The sequence below is a fragment of the Chrysemys picta genome, chromosome 4 (genome assembly GCF_011386835.1).
Source record: "Chrysemys picta bellii isolate R12L10 chromosome 4, ASM1138683v2, whole genome shotgun sequence".
NCBI lineage: Eukaryota > Metazoa > Chordata > Testudines > Emydidae > Chrysemys > Chrysemys picta.
In genome coordinates this window covers 16,904,161-16,922,711 of record NC_088794.1, presented here as the reverse complement: position 1 = coordinate 16,922,711, position 18,551 = coordinate 16,904,161, and the positions used below count along the sequence as shown (strand labels likewise).

General features: G+C 42.9%; 2 long non-coding RNA genes across 5 annotated transcripts in view; one reads left to right on the top strand and one right to left on the bottom strand.

Moving 5' to 3' along the window:
* LOC101936424 (uncharacterized) overlaps positions 1 to 18,551 on the bottom strand; it is a 62,264-nt gene that overhangs the window by 17,523 nt on the left and 26,190 nt on the right. For all 4 annotated transcript variants that reach the window (XR_010600936.1, XR_509981.3, XR_010600935.1 and 1 more), the window contains 2 exons: positions 14,343 to 14,451; positions 7,949 to 8,160 (listed from right to left, as the gene is read on the bottom strand). This is a non-coding gene — a long non-coding RNA (uncharacterized LOC101936424). The remainder of the gene's footprint in view (positions 1 to 7,948; positions 8,161 to 14,342; positions 14,452 to 18,551) is intronic.
* On the top strand, positions 2,778 to 16,844 carry LOC112061736 (uncharacterized). The gene is made up of 3 exons (XR_002890361.3): positions 2,778 to 2,889; positions 3,163 to 3,228; positions 16,461 to 16,844. It is a non-coding gene; the product is annotated as an uncharacterized LOC112061736 (long non-coding RNA).

Here is an 18,551-nt window from a genome sequence, read left to right as displayed (position 1 = left end):
TGGAGCCTCTAACTCATCAGAAGAACAGGCCAGATGCCTGATTACTGGTGGGACTGACAGTATTGATGGCTGGGTTTCAAGGGTAGCCACGAAATGGCATGGACCAAGTGAATAAGGAGTTGTTATTTACCCCTTTGCATAGCACAAGAACCAGAAGTCACCTGATGAAATTAATAGGCAGCAGATTTAGAATTAACATAAGGAAGTATTTCTTCACACAAAACAGTGTCAACCTGTGGAACTCATTGCCCGCGGATGTTGTGAAGACCAAAACTATAACCGGTTTCAAAAAAGAACTAGGTAAGTTCCTGGAGGATAGGTCCATCAATGGCTATTAGCCACAAAGATCAAGGACACAACCCCATGCTCTGGGTGTCCCTAAACTTTCAACTGCCAGAAGCTGGGACTAGACAACAGAGGGTGGATCACACAAAACTGCCCAGTTCTGTTCATTCTCTATGAATTATCTGGCACTGGCAATTGTTAGAGAAAGGATACTGGGCTAGATGAACCATTGATCTGACCCAGTGTGGCCGTTCTTATGTTCTTCTTATCCCATTACACTCTACTCTTCTATAATTCATCATAATTAGAAATTTATAAGAACAATATATTGAAAAGTCACCCTCATCACAAGACCCCAAAAAGGTTGAGGAGATCGAGTATGGGGGTCAGGGGAAGTGTTCATTTAAAAAAATACTCGGAAAAAAATTACAGGCATTTAAACTGAGGATGGAAAGTTTGAGATGTCGGTCAAGTTTTGTAAAAATGGGTTCTGCCTCCCATGGTTGTGATCTTACAAAGCAATGGTCATGTAATGGAAAATGAAGGCACTCAAACCTCACAGAACCCAGAGCAGTGGAGTAATAGTGATGTGGCAATACTGTGTATAGTTAACTGAATTTTCAGATGCTGGACAACTTTGGAGTCAGTGTTGGCACAGTCTAAAATTTTATAATGAGGCAAGAACACTCTGAAAAGAAAGTTTTTTCTCTGTATCTATAGTGAGACTCTTGAAAGTTCATAATTTTTCCTCCTTTTTCCAACATTAAAGAATAATTCCGATATTCTGGCTTTTAAATATGTAGCTTATGCTTCTGTTCTACAGCACAAAATGATCATCCCTCAAGTTTAAGTCCTACAGGTGAAAAAATGATAGAGGGAAGGAATTAGAAACTAAAGTCTCAATCCAGCAGAACACTTATTAATGTGCTTAACTTTAAGCCTAATCCTGTGTTTGTAGTTAAGCACATGCAACAGGATGCCCAGCTAACTCTTCCAGTGCAGGATCCAAATTAAAAAAACAGTTTATGTTAACAGCTACTCATATTTAACTGCCTCCAACTTCTACAAACTCCTCTTTGCAGACTGTCTGTCAGGTCAGAAGAGAGGTTTGATCCAAAATAAAAAGATACTACAGCATTGCTTTTACATTCACCAAAAGCTTGTTCAACCAGCCTCTTTTCCCTCCACTAAAAAATAAAATAATAAAAAAAAAAAACTGTTGGTTCACACTTGCAGAGACTAATGCTAGTGGGAAATACCAAGCTCATCAGACACGCAGCAATTTTATAACCTGCACAGGGAGAGAAAAAGAGTCCTCAAAAGTGTTTATATTTGTTTTGGCTTCTTCCTCCTTATAATTCTCCAGCCTTGAGCTTCAACACAAGCCAAACCACGTCAAGTGAGCCAAAGGTAATGCTAAGCATGCACTGTTGAGGTCATTCTTAACCCAACTAGAGACATTGGCATATGAAAATTACAAACTGAAGATAAAACAAAAATTAAAAATAATCTTCCTGTGTGTAAAAATAAATTAATAAAAATCGAATTGTGCAGAATATATTTACATTAATGGATAGTGGTTCCTAAATTGGAGGATATGCTGTAGGAGGCCAAGCATTAAGGTTTAAACATCTCATTTCCTTGGAATCACAGGTTCAAATCCTACCAAGGTCAACTTAGTCCATGTTCCTTCTTAGGTAAATAAATTGAGATCCATGCAATTAGCTGTCTTTCATATGTAATTTGGCTCGGTCTAGACTCGCAATTTATGTTGGTATAACTACTTCGCTTCGGAGAGTGGATTTTCCACACCCCCGAGCAACGCAATTATAGCCGCCTTACTCCCAGTGTAGACAGCGGGAGGGCTTCCTCCACTGATACAGTCACAGCCTCTTGGGGAGATGGAGTATCTACACCAATGGGAGAAGCCCTCCCATCGGGATAGGTAGCATCTTCACTAAAGTGCTACAGCAGCACCACTGCAGCATTTTAAGTGTAGACAAGCCCTTTAAGAAGAGAAGCTGTCTGTTCTTCATGGACATTAGAAGCTGCCATGGCAATTTTCAGAAGAGTGGTATTTTGCCTTGATGCCCTGGCCAGAATTTGTCATCCTACCAATATTGTGCAGCATTCTGAAGGTAGTTTTCTAAGGTAGCGGCAGTTCAGTGGTGCTGTACTACACACAGTGTGTCTACATACAAAAATGGTATGTTCTTACCTCAGGTTAAAACAGCTGTGAAGACACGGCATCTTAGCTTTTAACTCACATTAGCAGGGTGAGTTCAACCCCAGGCTGCCATATAAGGCTTTAACTATCAGAATTAAGCCCACATATTTACTGCCCAGCTTAATTTACAGTTCAAGTACGACATGGCAAACACATGCAAACAAGACATTGGGAATTATAGGGATGAGGGAAAACTTGATGAGCTGGTCTTAACGGCAATACGTGGAAGAGGAAGTTGGTGGACCGGGGGGGGGGAAGGGGGAGGGAGAGAGAGAGAGAAAGTAAAAGGTACTTAGCTCTCGGATCTCTTAGGCAGCTCAAGTGCAATACCTTTCCTGCAATATATCCAGCAAGCTACATTATCTGGCTTTAAAGATGTAAGTATGAAAAGAAAGAAATGCCCCCATTGTCACAGAGATATTGTATCAAGCTCTTTATCAGCACTGATGATGTTAAAAAAGAAGCTTGTGGGCTACATTTAAAATAAGTGTTTCTCAAACAGATGGTGTTTAAAGAAACACTCTAAAAATGGTCTATTTGATTTTGTAAGTTGTGTTTATTAGTAAAGGGCTCCACTTTTTACTTTAAAAGACAAAACAACCCCTCACCTTTTCTGTTTCTCCACTCCCTCTTCCCTCTCTCCACTCAAGGTCTTTGAAGGTCATGAAAAGTGTCAACGCAGACTGGGCAATGCTGACTTCCTGGACTCTTATCATGTATGTAAATTATGTTACCATGTAAAATGATTTGCAGCAACTAAGCTGTACTACATCATTTTTCACTTCAGGTCAGACAGACCCAGAAGAGGTTATGAAACAACAATTATACGCACTGTTCATAAGTCATGGGAACATTAAACCACTAGAAAGGTGAAGTGAAAGCTACTGCTTTGTTTAGGAATTCACACTTTTACCTTGCAACCACTTTCTCTGGAAAGAAATAACTTTTAACCTTGCTACCTGACTGTTCAGTTTAACACCAATCACTTGTGAGTGATTCTATTTATTTTTTTACCCCCTAAAGTTATTTTATGCTGATGAGAACTACTTAAGGTTGAGTACTTTATTCAAACCAGGTGCAGCCTGGGCAGCCTCCATCCTGCTCCACCTTGCACTTGAACCTGGGAACAAGTGACTAATTCAGTCTCCACAATCCACTCAGTCCTTGGCCTGTGCTGAGACTGCCCATTATGTTGGTGTTTTTTGTGACAGGGATACTGGCAGATGGAGGACACCAAATAATGTAATATGGGCTGCAAGCATCCATCTAATGGAAAGAGCTTTCAATAACCATCAAACTGAAATGGATTGAAACAGGTTCATCTGGAAGACAATGGGTTAGGAGCCCTATAACAAACTCTAAGGCCTGGTCCATATTTAAATATTGTATTGACCAAGCTACATCATTCAGGGCTGTGAAAAATTTTGCCTCCACATGCCGTACTTAGGGCACTCTAACCACCAGTGTAGATGCAGCTACATTTAGCTATCCCTTCTCAGAGAGGTGGATTAACTACACGGACCGAAAAAAAATAACAAATCCTTCCGTCAATGTAGGTAGTGCATCTGCTGTGCTGCAGTTGCACTGCTGTGGCACTTGTAGCATAGACACAGGCTGAGTTACCCATCCCCCCGGTGCTAAACTGCGCGGACTTCTGAAGAATTACTGCACTGAGAAAGTGAAATATCCAATAAAGGGAGGCTTTTGGGGCACTAGCTAAGAGAGAAGACTAACAACATAGAATAGTCTCGTGGATGCTTGGCTAACAGTCCCATTGACTTAAGGTTGACCTAATTAGTTTTATAGCTTTAAAAACACTGGACATCTCAGCTGAATACTTCAGCCAGCTCTCTACCTCCATGGAACCAATGCTTTAGATTCCCAAACTGTGGTACATATACTCCTGGGGGTACATGAGACATCTCCGGGGGAGGGTACAAAGGAGAAATTGTGTAATGGTGGGTTTATTATTTTATTTATTGCATTTTTCTAATAGACTACTCAGACAAAGCTTTTAAAACTCGGTGGGAATTTGTTATATAAAATATGATAGTTAATTGACTTTATGATGTGTCAATGAGAACACCGATACAAGGAGACGCTGACGTACAAAGCCCTCACCTCCAATCACCGTACAGTGCAGGTTCAGTGGCCTGGCAACTGTCCAGTGTAACTGAGCTCAGAACTTAGTCAGGGTTGGTTTTTTCCAATTGTATACATCGCACTATAACTCTATTCGTACATAACAGTGAAATATAGGCCGATGGCTCAAGACAGGCAGTGCTACAAAGAACACAAAGTATCAGTAGTCAGACAGGTAAGGGAACGCAGGCAATTAGTAGATCTGGAAGGGGGTATGCAATAAGAAAAGTTTGGGAACCTCTGCTTCAGATTAATACTAAAAGGAGGGTAACAGGTTTGTGTTTGTTTTCATGTACTAAACATGTCTAGGTATGTAATGCACAGGCTATTTCATGCACATCAGCTGTAATTCTTCCTTTTTCACATCAGGGTAATTAGTACAGTCATTTAGCAGGGCCTCCAGCTAAACAAATAGTTTCAAATGCAACAAGTACATATTTTACAAATAACTTGACTTAATAAACTTTGCTGAGTGCCTCTCAGCTAGGGAACTACAGGGATAAACGCAAACACACACACACACACACACACACACACACACACACACTTACTTGTATTAACTGGGCTTCAGTTAAAAACTACCCAGGCAGCACTGAACAGACTCCATCCATTGCTCAGAGTAAGACAATAAGATTAGCCAAACTAATTTGCCTACCTGCCACCAATGATCTACAATATTAACTACATAATAGGAAGAGGCAGGATCTAGTAATGAAAGCAGGTAAATGCATATCAGAAGACCTGGGTTTTGTTACTAACTCTAAACTGACTTGTCCGAGGTCATACAAGACATCTTGGTGCCTCAATTGCCCCATCTTTAAAAAGGGATAATACTTACTTACCTTAATAAAGCACTTTTTGATTCTTGGACAAGAAAGATGTTAAGTGCAAAGTACTATCATTATAAGCTAATTTCCTGATGCATTTCAAATCCATCCTTGCTACAATATATCCATCTGATATACAACAAAAATGTTACTGGTTCGGCTGGAATGAAGAGTGTCAGAAAACAGACAAAGGATGCAGCAGAAATAACGCAAGCCATAATAACTAGGGGGCCATACACTTTTTTGCTTCTGTCAGTGAAGCTCACTGCACACACCAGGGGGTCCTTGCGTCCCTCCATCCTCCCCGACCCACGCCGCCCTCCCATCCCCCTCTATTTCAGGGGCTTGTTGCAATCCCTCCACCCCGTGCTACAGGCTCTGTGTCCCCTATTCTTTACTCCATGCCAGGGACTGTGTGCAACCCCAGTCCTCCCCATGCTCTGTGTGAACCCCGCTTCTCCCCATACCAGGGTCCCACATTCTCCCTCTGCCAGGAGTTATGTGTGCCCTCCCCCATCCATTCTTCTTTTCTTTCTCAGACAACATTTTTGAAGTGAATTGGGAGGACAGACAGAGCTAAAATGAGAGGTAGATAGTGTTATGCTTGAATGTGTTAATGGCTGCCATCTACCAGTTATCTGATCTGTAGACAATTACAGAGGTGGCTGAAGCGGCTAGCTCTGCTATCCAGAGGTTAGGGGTTCCATGTATCTCCAATTTCCCTCTGCTGACTTTAACCAAAATCGATACGGTTCTGCCCATCGAGGTCTAGAACATTCCCTGAAATTTTGCAATCGATCCGACGTGGCGTTCCACGGTTATCACATTACATCCAAACGTCCAAGCACAGAAGTGCCATCAAGTTGGGTTTTTATAGCCCCTTTCACACATAACAGCACTTCACAAATGTTAATTAAATGTAGTGACCCCTTTGGGAGGTGGGTATGTATCACTCATCTTATAGATGTATGAATTGAGGCACAGTGATTTTCTCAAGGTCACACAGTAAGTAAGTGGCAGAGTCCTGACTCTGCGTGCCCTCCTCTAACCATTGGACCACATCGGAATTCTTCTACGAGATGCAGCCAGCTAAAGTAGAGGTTTTCGTTTTGTTTTACAGCAGCTCTTATAAGTGCAACAAGGAATATGTGAAGACTAATGCTATTTCATAGTGTTTCAGCGTGCCCTGCGTTCAATTTGTTCTGCTGAAAGGAATTAATGGCCAAAGTCCATTTGAAGACAAGCATGGACAGAAAACAGCTCAGAGTGGTTTGGAACAGAAAAGAAAAGGAATTCCAGTTTCATTCTCTGAAAAATGACTGTGTTAATAGGAAGCGACTGTGATTCATGCGCTACAGATGACAAGATGTATTATTCAAAAAGCATTCAGCTGAACTAGCAGCCATTTTGTTTTGTCAAGCTGAAATTCGAGCAAGGCGAGAGCCAAATTCAGACAGTGGTGTGGGGGAATCATTCCATTGCTTCAGTGACAGCACCCCCAGCTCGGAGATAGAGGCTCTCTCCTGCTAGAGTAGGCAGATAGGGAGATACATGCATACACACATACAGGGCCAAATCTTCAGTTGGTGTAAACCAATACAGCTTCTGTGCCATCAGTACTAAGGGTCAGTGATGTTGACGCTATGAACTAGAAATCAGCATACTTCAGTTAAAGCCGTTTCAGTTAAACACAGACATAAAAAGCAGAGAATCTGGCTATGACTACACTACCGCTTACATCAATAAAACTTTTGTCGGTCAGAGGTATGAAAAACACACACCCCTCCCCCGACCGATTGACAAAAGTTTTACCGAAAAAAGTGCCAGTGTGGACAGCGCTTTGTTGATGGGTGATGCTCTCCCGCCAACAAAGCTACTGCCCCTCGCTAGGGAGTGGTTTTATTTTGTCAGCAGGAGAGCTCTCTGCCTTCTGTCTGCTGCCTTCCATCCCAGAAGTGACTGCAAAATGCCTTGGGATCCCTTGCTGGTGAAATGGAATTTTTACATTCTTCCCATTACTCCTAATCTAAATCAATCACTGCAAACTGATCATCTCTATGGAGCAAAGAAGCACTCTTCAGCAACAGCTTGAGTAATGTTTTCCGTTGATAAGAGGCTCAGGTAATAGAACCGCATGGATGTGCTATGGTTTAATAATCTCAGCCATAATTAGCCAGACCTTTGCAGAATGCTGTCGTGGAGCATTTTTTGGTTACCCTGCACTCAGAAAGACAATGGGGCACAGCACCCAGGATTCCATACATCTCACAGCCTAGTCCCCAGAACTGTCAGGAAATAACCACATTCCGTATTCAAGGTGATCTGTAAAGGAGTAAGAAAACCCTAAGGCAAACGTCAGCACCGCCAAATTTTTATTTTGCTTTCCGGCAATTATTTTGACTCAGACACTGGATTTAGAAACAAAAACAGGTGTGGGAGACGACTTGACTTTCTGTAGTTTGCTTACCTAAGAAAATGTGTCTTGGAGCAAGAAGACTTCAGGGCTTCTGTTCCGCCTTGTGGGCACTCTTCATCCCCACCAGCTATGGTCTTCTCTTGGACGTCTTCCAGGGATGACGCTGTGTCTGCTGGTTAGACTAGAGGCTGACTGGATGGACCAGTGATGATGTGCACTTTCAGCAGTGCACACTGGAGAGTGCCCTTTCTGTCTCTGGAATCCTAATTTTAGTGGGTGAAATAATTGTATCATATCAATATATCACATCACAGGCATTTTTCCCAAAACTCCAAAACATTCTGCTACCTAAAACACTGTTTAAATATTTCCCATTATAGTCATTCACTTTTCACAGAGTTAATGCACATATTCTGAAGGTGCAACTTAGGCAACAGTGTTTGAAAATGTGGCTCTGCATACACACATGCACACAGTAAACAAACTTCCGAAAATGGATTACTTCCCAACATCTGGAACCCATAAGTATCTTGTCTGGCTTTGGCTACTTGACCAGAATGTTAGTTATATTTTTAACATCACAAACCACCTGCCACACTACAGAATTGTTTTCTAGTGGCGGTAGTTAGCAATGTTATGTAATCTTAATATGGTGGAGAAATGCAATAACTGCATAGAAATTTTCAATGGTTGTGTATCCTTGTAGGCTGCCCAATAGACACTTCACGGTTCAGCAGCATGGCCTCCAAGTGTTAGTAAGACACTTGGATAAGGAAGGATAGTTCATATGAATGATTTTCCCTGTTATCCTGAAAGAGCCTATATGGCAGGAAGGAAATACACTTTGTGGGACTTTGCATTTGAGAGTACTTGCTAGAGAGTGGTTTAAGGCACAGATCCAAGTTGGCACTCTCCTGTGGAACTGCTGGTGATATCGCTCACCTTTAATTCCCAATTCCTACCACCTCCGCTGGATGGAAAAGGGGAAAGATGGAGTGTGGAACAACTCGTCTGTGAGAGCTATCCCAATTCAAATCAGGCAATTATAGCATAAACCTCCACACACCCTGAAATGACCCTGCTGGAAAACATCCTCTTGCCTCTGTAATATATCAGAGAGACGCTACTTCCCTAGTTGCTCACACTGTCCCTGGGGAAGGGACAGCACTAGATAGTCTGCAGGAGCTTTTCGGCTGACACTTGGGCTGGTGGTGAACAGCCAGCGGAGGCATGGAGGAATCAGTATTGTGAACTCCACAAGGCAGACACGGGTAGAGATAAGATTTGTCTTTGAATGCAAAGCTCCTGGCAGCAAGGTTTTCGTTTTCCTACATTCTATGTTTGCAAAGCACCAATACATACCGACAGTCACTAGAGCAGAAAATCATGTTTAAACCCTGATTTTCCAAGGAAAGTAGCAAGCTTCAAAACAACAAAAGAGAAGAACTGTGCATTAAATATTTGAGTTCTTGCAATATTCAACACTTACAGCCCCAAGAGACAAACAGGAAGTGGGCAAGGAGACAAACAGTGGATCTGACGCTGAACCAGTGAACCTATGTTGTGAAGAGAAATGGAAAGCCCCAAACTGTTGCAATGCGTCATGACATGCAAATCATATTCCTAGTTCCAGCCAACCCCCTGCTGAAAGGGAAGTTATTTTATTAAACAAACAATAGCACTAGAAGTGGCTTCCATGGCACTGACTCAATTATTATTTGCTTTATTAAACTGTTCAGTGGTGATTTATTCAGATCTCTCTGATCACCCTCACTGACCAATCCTGGAACCTGAATTCTTGTAACTTTTATCTCTATTATAACTATTCTTATCTATTTTATCTCCACACACACTGTAGCTTGCAGAACTTCTACATTTTAAAGGTTTCATCCTCATTTGTTGACCCGTTCAGCCAACTTCTATTTGATGTTATGCCAGCTATTCAAAGCTGCTGCAACCAAAAGAGGGAACAAAAAACCAGCTTCCCTGGATAGGCAGCAGCTAGTTTCAGCTAAGGGGAGTTAGGCTCCTCCTCCAGTTTCAGTCTTTCCTTCTCTTATTGTACCAGTGCACAGATTCCGTGTTAACTTGGTCAGAGCCAGAGCCAGAGCTCACACTAGTGTAAAATCAGGATCAAGTAACAGAAGCAGCCCCTCACCATTCCCACTGGGGGGTGGCTTATCCACTTCACCTCAGGCTTCATAGCATGAAGAGCCACCTGACTAAACAACATAACCAAACTGTATGGGCGACACATGGACTGCCAGCTATGGGAGGTTAGCCCCCAGCTGTGCCCCTTCCACCCGAGACCCCTCCCCTCCCTCCTTGCTGGAGCCCAGAGCCCCCCACCATGGCCACCAGCCAGCGGCCCCAGTCTCCCCACCCCACAGTGCCAGGAGGGCGGGCAGCACAGGCGGCCCCAGCCTGAGCCAGGGCCAGGCACAGGGGAACTGGAGCCAGAGCGGGAAGTGGCGGGGGGAGGAGGGGGGACCTGGGAGCAGAGCGTGGGCAGGGCCACGCCTGGCTGTTTGGGAAGGTGCAGCCTTCCCCAGACTATGATACCCGCCACCCATGCCACAGTGGCCTGAACAGCTCAGAGCACAAGCAGAATAATGGCAACACAAAATAACTCTGAAGGGAATTTTCAGGAGGACTGAACATCAGAACAAAAGAGGAAGTGCTGGGTGTGGGTCTGAACAAGAGACATTTGAAACATCATAATTTTAAAAGCTACACATCCTCTTTTTTCAGAAAAAAGCTTCTTGTGTTGGGAAGGATCACTAACAGTGAAACCAACCTCTCTCCCTCAACCCCTTACACCTGGTATCGGTTACGTTAAAGCATTTTTTTAGGGTTAAAAAGCGACCACGTACAAATGGTTCCTGCTGCTCCCTGTGTCTCTGAGTCACATCTGCTGATCTTTAATCCTGTTAACCCCATAGGAGCTCATGCAGCTATGGGAGAAACATCTCACACTTTTACCTCCCCCCCCCTTTATGTAACTATAAACATCAAGGGGGTGCATTTGTCCACCGCAAAAACTTTTTGTGGCTGAGATCCTCAGCGACTTTGCCTGCATCTATCTTGGCCAAAAAATGGTCACATAGCTAAAAGTTTAAAACCCACCAGTTTTCACCTATGTACAGCGTTTTTCTTCTTATATGGCAACAGTAGTGGGGGAAAATTTGCATCAATAACGTCATTGATGATTCATACACGAGTTGATTAGCTGTATGACTTATGGCCATCAGTTCTTTAGGCGGTAAGAATAATTTGCATCTCGCCTGACAGAAAATTATTGCCCGCTAATCCAGAAAACTGCCAGAGAAAAGGCTGGGTCAATATCAAACGCTGCCTACGAGTCCAAGCACTACAGTTCTAAAGTGAGCTGAGGTTTCATACTGTGGGCCTCAGTTATACTTGGCCTAGGCCACCGATTCTACTGCCAGGTTTTGTAAAAGATCTTCAAAAGGCTGCTCAAGTTATGTTCAAATGAAGAGAGGGCAGGCACACACTATTTATTTTAAAAAAATCCCACAATAACTTGCCCAAAAAGACAAATTAATTTTTCAAACAAATCTCAAATTCTCCGCATCCACAAAGGAATTGTGAGGGCAGATGCACCTAGGACTGCCTCATCAGATCACCACTGATTGTTTTAAGTTAACCTCTAAATAAGCAGAAGTTGCTGAGGAAAATGCATATTTGAACCTGCCCAGCTGGCTTTGACCGAGAGCAGTTACCAACTGAAGGAACCCCTGCAAAATGAATTCAATAGCGTAGGTCCCTTTCCCAGAGAACAAGGGACAGATTCTCTTCTGCTGATAATCTCTGCTTGGTACAGGTGGGGTCAGGAGAGTCTGTTATGGCTCCCTGATTCCGTGGGCTGACCTGTGCCAGCCCCAGTGTGTGGTACAGATTTATGCCCCTGGAGAATTAGCAGAGCTCCATCTTGTCCGACACATCCCCTATGCCACGGCAACTATGGGCAGCTGGCCCAGGGGCCTGTTCTGCTGGCTTTATGCAAGCGGATATTTCCTCACCACCACAGGAATTCTCATCTGGACAGCTAGAGCCAGAATCCAGATACAATCTTACTGTTCTACTAACCACTGCGTGCAGTGTTTACTACTGCAAATAGTCTCATCAAAACCAATGGGGATCCGCAGAGTACGAGATAAGGACAAGAAGCCTGCATTTTCAAATGTCACTTGAATTTTTGGGTGCCCAACTTAAGACAGCTTAAAGGGGCCTGGTTTTCACAGGGCAAGCGCTCAGCACTTCCTGAAATTCAGGCCCCTTTCAAGTCATCTCAGTTTGGGTACCGAAAAAACAGGAGCACCCAAAATCACTAGCCACTTTAAAAAGTTAGGCCAATAGTCTCTGCGAGATCTGATCTGAAAAATCACAAAAACAACCCTACACCCTGCTCTCACTGACACCCAGTCTCAGCAGAGAGGCCCAGCATAGGAATGGATCATGAAGACTGAATTCCCCTCTGACTGATGAAGGGAGCTGCCATCCATCCTGAGGGCCAGAGGATGAGGAACTTATGCCTATATCTGCTCCTTTTCGATAGGCTGCCAGTTCTGCACTTTTCATGAACACTAAATTATATATTCTATATGTAAATGCAGGGGACAAAAAAAAAAAAAACTACTGTTACCAGAAGCAAAACATCTTGAAGAAAGGGAAATTACGATGTACTGTAGCAGAGCACTGACTATTTTCTGAGTAAGAAAGAGTTAATTGAAACAGTCACATTAAACTTTGGAAACTTGGCATTACTCTTTTTTTTCCCTACTCATTTATTCCAAAGAACTCTCCTTCTCTTCCTCCTCCTCCTCCTCCACAGCGCTACTCATGTCTCATTAAGTTCATAGCTACTAACTGTCACACCTAGCAACCATTCCCTCAGCATGAACTAGTATTCGTTTCAGATTGTTCATCTCTTTCAAGATGGCCAGTTGCTGTTGCAAGCTTTCCCCATCACTTAATTTAAGCAAAAAAGAAGACCCCTCTTGTACCAGCTATGTCCTCCTGATATTTTCAAGTCATCGTTTCAGAAAACAATTACTTGATAATATGATACACCAAAGTGGTACATCATAAGACAGTCTTCTAAAGCAGGAACCACGTAGTACATTCTAGTTGTTAAAATAGGAACTAGTCTAGTGAACTACTAATGATGGGAAAGCGTATTTACCGAAGATTAACATCATGACACATGGAATTTCAGATTTCCACAGCATGCAATAAAATGACCTCTAACCCCCTTCTAAATGCCATCCGATTTATTTTGCCCTCAAACTTCCTGTTCTTGATGCTTAACTAGTTGTGTTTTCTCACCCATCATAACCAAGGGGACTGATTCTTATTGCCATGAACTTTATGCAGTCATTTATATGTCCAAAGAGCATGTAATTAGAATAATAGTGTCTCACTATGCACCGGAGTAAATAATAATGACACAAGGGGAAGGCAGGGGAGAATCAATCTCAAGGCTTTTCAGAAAGCAGACAAAAATGCAACCTTATCTTCAGCCTTTCTTGTGTTTCTTAACTCTATGCATCCTTGTTAGTTTTACATATTGTGTCCCTTTGTCAAACTGCACCTAAAAGTGTGAGGGGAACAGAAATATTAGAAGACAAAAAAGGAGGAGGAGGAGCAGCAGGAGCAGGAAGAGATCATATCAGAACAATCCTTGTGAACAAACAGATGAGGACAGGAAAATGAAAAGAGGAATTATAAGTAAGATTTGCATGTTGGCTTGAGACCATGTTCTAATTTAGATGTCTAAGTAATTCAATGTCTGCAAATCTTTGCCTTCACTCCAAGGCTTTCATCTAAAGAAATCTCTCTCCCACAAAATGTGTTAAGGTCAAGAATTATTTCTTACATTCTTAAGTGCTGGAGCATTGTTGAAGCCCTTTCGTTACCTCATTAAATCTTGCATCTGAAATCTGAGAGGGGAAACCACGTTGAATGAAATATGGGCTCAAGCTTTTTAAGAACACAGAAGCTGCACACTCACACACTAAAGATTAGAGGGCACTTTAATCAGTCTTGTACTGTTCGTGCTCCAAGGTCTCTGACCGCAACCAATGATGGAGCCACAGAAAAGGAGCAGAGCCAAAATGACTTCACAAAACAGCAACTCCAGTTAGTTATTGTATTAATCAAAACCATACCCAGCGCAGTAGTCAGAGAAGGGACAGGACAGGGGGGAAGAGGAACATCAACAACGTGGACTAACATTTACAAAAATACAATGAAGCCACAGAAAAGTGTAATGGTTCATTTGTTTTCAGTCTCAGTTGAATTGCCATAATCCTTTACGTTACCCCATGTCAGTAGGAATTTGCAGTCAATTGTTTTAAAGCAGAATTCAATTCAATATAGATGCTGTTCAGTGTCAGAGCCTACATGCTTTCCTGTATCTTACCAAGTTTCCTTTCATGAAAAGAGGAATCTCTGATAGCTGATGCGGTTCTTTCCAAAGTCTGTGGCTTGCTTGAGCATCTAATACAGGATGTCCATGAGGTCAGGCAGCACTGGGGAAGAGGAAATATAAAAAATAAGAACAGTTCATGATTCTGCAATAGGTTAGCAGTTGCCTGGGAAACAGAAACTACGTGTAGGCAGAATTCACCCTAACAAAGTGAGTGTGTGCACACACAGTATCTACACACCCCTCCCTGAGAAATAAATAACCAATTAGATCCATCTGGAATATTTCTGCTGAAAAGTTTTCAGCGAAAAATAGAGGGTGGGTGTGGAACTTCCACAAATGTATTTTTTCACAATTTTCAGCCAGCTCCAATAATGCTCTGCATGTACACAGCCTCTTTCGGGACCTAAGGACTTCATGGACATTAAGGCCCCTTTGCAATACTCTGGTAGCATGAAGGGGCCTTAAATTGGGCAGAACCCACCCCGAGAATCACCCCTACACAGGGACCTTCTTAGCTGGCATAAAGCCTCTGTACTGGCTCAGTGTAGATGGCAGACTGGAGGCAGGACCAGAGTCCACCATGTTACAGCTATTTTCTTCTTCCCAGTTCCCACGGGGGGGCCATGGAAAGCAGAGTGTATGTCTAAGTAGCCCTGAGGCTACTTACAATGATCCCAGAATACAGGGACAAAGGTGGTTTTAAGCGTGCCACTCTCCATCCATTCCCAGAAATAGTGTTAATTGAGGATCAGACCCTAATTTTCTCAACACCTCTGAGAGGAAATACCCACATTTTACAGGGGGGAGACTAAGACACTGAGGAAATGTGAATTACACACAAGGTAATATAATGAGTTAATAGTAGAGCCAGGCACAGGACCTGGGGATCTGGTGTAACAAGCGGTAGCACATAGAGAGAATTGAACTGGGTGAACTTCTGAAGCTTGGGTTGAGATTTCCATGTGAGGAGATGTGTAACTCATGCCCACTCAGTGTGGCACTCTGTCCCCCTCTGCCTCACTCAACCACTATGTGACCCAACTCCTGGTCTTCTCTGCTACAATTATTAGTTCACCATGCCTCTCTTAGTGAGCAGTCTCATCAACCTAGGCTGAACGTGAAAAGTCAGAGATAGGCTAGCCATTATTATTTTTGTTTCAGTGAACTTAATGCTGGTGAAAGGCGACAGACAGCGTTCCATACTCCAGCATTGTCTATTGACAGGACAGGAGCAGGCTGTAACAATCTTCCCACTTAGTTCAAAAGTTTCCAGTGGAAGTTTTTCTTGAGCAGGAACTGAATAAAAACAAGAAAGCATGCCCTTAATTATTACAGCCCTGACAGCACCCTACACTTATGTTCATTGCCCTACTACTGTGATATAGCTAATGAACTAAAACAACATAGAGCTCTGATCCTGCAAACCTTACTCATAGTAGTAATCCTGGAAGCCCATGAGACCTCCCACAAGCAAAGGTTGTAGGGCTTTTTGTCCCATTCTATCCTAACGTAATAACAGGAGAGACAGCATTTCTGTTCCAAATAGACCAGCAGTTTGAACTCCTGTGCAAGTGAAAGTTAGTCTCCAAGATGCCAGCGTACCCACACATATTTACCTTGGAAATATCTAACTGGGCAGAAAGATTGAGATGCAGATTTTTTTAACTGAGTAACAGACAAGGGTTTGGTTTGGCCAGTCACTAGTTTTTTTAAGAAATATTTTAAAATATATATTTTTTAAAAAAACACGGAGAGAACTGAATAAAGTTTGGTACTGTCAGGCAGAAGTGGTGGGAAGATTTTTTTGAAATGGTGGAGATATTCGAAAAGTGGTTGCTACGCAAGTGTTGCAGTCACATTCAAAGCAATTTCTCTTATGCGTAACTGCTGCACTGAACCCATGTTACTGCATGATTAACCCTTGCTCTGCCAAGTGGTTTAATATGGCTAGTGGTTTCAATTCATGTCAATTTTTGTTAGGGAAGGTCAATTTTAAACAGGAAAGCAGCTTTTGAATGATCAGAGCCATATTAAAACCTTGTTAAATGGAGTATTTAGCTTGTATAGCATTATCCCCCCACCAAATAAAAGTCCTATTCCCTCCACCAGACCAAGAACGTATTGCTTAGCGCAGCGGAGCCTTCCATGGGTCAGAATCCCACTGTCCGGGCTGCGGATCGGCAGTAGATTTGCCAAGGCTAGCACGGTGGAAAAATCGGTGGAAGCCATGCTGTTGCAGTTCCACTTGTGCCCGCTCCTCCCGCTCTCTGCAGCAACCTGGAAGGAGCGCCCACAGAGCACAGCTCTGCGTCACATCCATCTGCAGCCTCCTAATGCCCTGCCAGCCCTCCCATGCAGGAGTCAAATGAAGAGTTAATATGGACCAATATGCTTTTTATTGGACAAGACAACCCAGTAGAACACTATGATCCACTGGTCATAGATCATAACAGTATCATTCTGATTTGTCTCATGCCAGGCCTAGAAAGAATAAATGACATAATATGCAACTGCAAGCCAATGTTAACTCGCTTCACTGCATTTAGACACACCAACTCATATGGCATGTAAGTTCACCCCACATTTTATGGCCTTGCCATAGGGGGCTACATTACCTTCTATGTCTAGATGAAATGGAGAGGGTTAAAAAAAAGCTTGAATAACTTTGCCTTAGTGGGTTAAAATCTAAAGGGTCAAATTCAGAGCTGGCTTGTGAGGATGAAATTCCACTGAAGTCAGTGACTTACCACAGGCTTTAAAAGGAGCGATGGGTTGAAATTAAGTGAAGGGAAATTGCAGCTGTTAAGGAGAAATGCCTAGTGGTCAGCTCTACTAGACTGTGGAAGTGCATCCCAAGAAAAGCACTAGCAGACTCATCACTTCAGCCATTTAAAGCTAGCCTGAACAACACCGTAGAGAATATACTGTAGTGAACAATCCTCCACTGGACTAAATGGAACCCAAAGGGTCTTTTTCAGTTGCTAACTTCTATGAAATGTCTGTTTCTAAGCATTAGCAAGGGAATTCAAGCCTTTCCCTGTGCCCTTGAAGGGAAGGTGAGCTACATGCATGTCACCAATCAGTGGCTTGGCACAGAAGGGTTCTAGAAGGTAGGTACTGTAATGCCCCTAAAATGATCGCTGCCATACAAGCCCTTGATGCAAGGCCATATAGCAACACGCTATCTGTAGTTTAACGCGTATTAGAACCACTCCTTCTGCTTTATTTTGCAGATCCCTCAATTGAAACTGTTCACTAAAGAGACTCAGAATTTTCATCTTCTGGCCACATGTCTCACGCTTAGGGCCGTGTGGTCCTTAGCTGATCCTCGAACCATTACATTTTCCTTTCCTCCACGGAAACTACCTTTGCACCTAGGGGGTTGAAGCCAGTGCTTCATGTATGGATGGGCTGCAAGAATGCAAGCAGTTGTGACACATGTACGTGGATCCCATGTATCTGTCTGAGGATGGGGGAACCAAGCTGCCAGCGTCCAAATGTTGTCAGTCTAACACATGCACCAATGGTTCAATGGCGGCTCTGAAGTGAATGAATTTCATAATCAAATATGAAGCCAGTGGCTGCGTGAAGACAAACCTTCTAACCCATTTGCCCTATATAGAAAGTGTTGTGCTTGGAGATGAAGGGATGTATTTAGCTAGAAAATATCTGCTTCTTGGAAAGCTTAAGGTCTGAATCATGCTGTGTTGGCTTAGTTTTTCAGCAGACAAACTACCACATAGGTTTTCTTGTGGGTGGAGAGGCAGCACTGCCATCAGAATTAGCAGCTGGGTTTCTTTCCCATGAAAACTAAGTAACAATGCCACTCCACACTAGGGGCCCAGAGTTACTTGAAAATATCACTGGCTTGTACAAATGGAAACACCTGCACAAAATCAGGCATCAGCTGGTCAGGCAACAGAGCAGCAAGGGACAGAAAAGCCAGTAAGCAGTGACTAGCACTAAGAATATACAAGGGACTGTGCCAACTAGATGGTCACTGGCAGAAGCACAATCAGCAACCCGAAGAATTTGAGTGATAACACATATGTGAGCAGATATGCAAATATGGATGGCTTTTTATTTATTTATTTTTTGCATAGGTGCAACTTAGGTGTCTATGTTTGAAAATCCGCTCCCTCTCGCCTACCAGTCCAGGAAAAAGGGTTTTTACCAGTTCTGAAGATCAGCTCAGAGCAC